Below are 1,714 nucleotides of genomic sequence, written 5' to 3'. Positions count from 1 at the left end.
CCCCCCCCCGCCCACTCAGCTGAACATTTCTGAGAGCATCTCAAGAGTCCGAAAGCCCTCACGGTGGGGGCATTTTTCCCAGGGTCCACAAACTCCCTGGAATTACATGCAGAACTGTGGGTGTGTGCACAGTGTTGTAGCAATTCTGCACTATTTTAGGGAGTGGGGTAAAGCTTTTCACAGATTCTCAAAGGAGCCAGGACCCAGAAAGCTAAGAATGACGCGTTTAGGATCAGGCAGATGATTCTCAGATGCTGGCATTGGCCCTAAGAGAGAGTCCAGGAGACAACCAGAGAGAATGCCCCCTAGGGGCAGGCACTTTGGAGGGGCTAGAGTGGCCATTGTAAAGTCCGCCCTACTAGGCACAGGCTACTGTGTCCTTTAGATGCTGCCTGTGCCAGCCTGGCATTGTCACTTTTCTAGCCTGGTCAGAAGAGTTGCCCAACTGGGCACTTGTACCTTATGGACTAAAAAGATTCTGGGTGACAAGTACAGTTTAGAACTTCCACCCTCTGTGAGTCAAGGGAAGAAGCATGTGAGGGATGGCTAGCATACGTCAGGGGGAGAAGGGTTACCAGAGAGCCCAGTTTGAGAGGAAGGGCAGCTGGACTGATATACTCGCTCCCCATTCCATACAGCCATTCTATGGCTACTAAGGGGCCACTCCCATCTCGGCCAAACTCTTTGCCCCTCCCTTTCTAGAAGCCTAATCTGATGCTTCTTGCCCACCAGACTCTCTCACTGCATCCCTGATACTTGCTTGCCTTTGCTTTTTTTAAAAAAATATTTTTTATTGATTTCAGAGAGGAAGGGAGGGAAAGAGAGAGGGAAGGAGGGAGGCAGGGAGGGAGACAGGGAGGAAGGGAGGGAGGGAGGGAGGGAGTGAGAGAAAAGCCTCCTGCACACCCCTTACTGGTGATCAAGCCTGCCACTCAGGCATGAGCCCTTGACTGGAATTGAACCTGGGACCCTTCAGTCCACAGGCTGATGCTCTATCCACTGAGCCAAACAGGCTAGGGCTGCCTTTGCTTTGTAAGTGCTGCTAGGTGTCTGTCCTCCAAAGAAATGGACTTACCAGTACTCACTTCAGCTTCTCCTCCCACTGCCTTCCCCAGCCTTAGTCCACGTTTTAGCATCACCTCTAATCTAGAAGGCAGGCGGGAGGCTGGAGCGGTCAGGAGGAGCCACAGCTCTACCGAGTGGCCCCAGGATACTCTGGGAAGTGTGGTGTCCGTTTCTGCACTCGATATAGGAGCATGGGCACAGGAGGCCAACCTGAGAGCCCTGGACACCATGTGCCACCCAGGAGGAGGGCTCAGCTCCTGGAGACGCCCAGCCTAATGATGTGTCCGTGCCTCAGCCCCTTTCCAAGGTCTGGCCCTATCATCAGCTCTCAGGTGGTTGTAAGATATTCTTCTCCTGACTTGGGGTCCTCTGCCTCTCTTGCTGACAATTACCCTCCCCCAACTGCCATCCTTCTGAGACGAGGTCACTGTCCACCTTAAACACCTTCAATGACTCCTAATTATTTTTCTAAATACTTTCATCTTGGCACAAATTTCAATTCAACATTGTTTTAGTGTCATTTCCTAAAACAAACCTAAGTTTCAGCCACATCAAATCTCTCAATGTTTCACAAATACACCTCTGCCTCTAGGACTATGTGTATGCCATTTTCTCTTCTGGGTGCCCGTGTCAATGCCTCTTCTTTCCC

At 51.3% G+C, this 1,714-nt stretch overlaps 1 protein-coding gene across 1 annotated transcript in view; it reads right to left on the bottom strand.

Moving 5' to 3' along the window:
- Positions 1–1,714, bottom strand: part of GALNT6 (polypeptide N-acetylgalactosaminyltransferase 6) — a 24,496-nt gene that overhangs the window by 15,458 nt on the left and 7,324 nt on the right.

The sequence above is a fragment of the Myotis davidii genome, unplaced genomic scaffold (assembly GCF_000327345.1).
Source record: "Myotis davidii unplaced genomic scaffold, ASM32734v1 scaffold233, whole genome shotgun sequence".
Taxonomy (NCBI): Eukaryota; Metazoa; Chordata; class Mammalia; order Chiroptera; family Vespertilionidae; genus Myotis; species Myotis davidii.
Note: the sequence above shows the minus strand (reverse complement) of the source record. Positions and strands in the feature narration are given on the sequence as shown.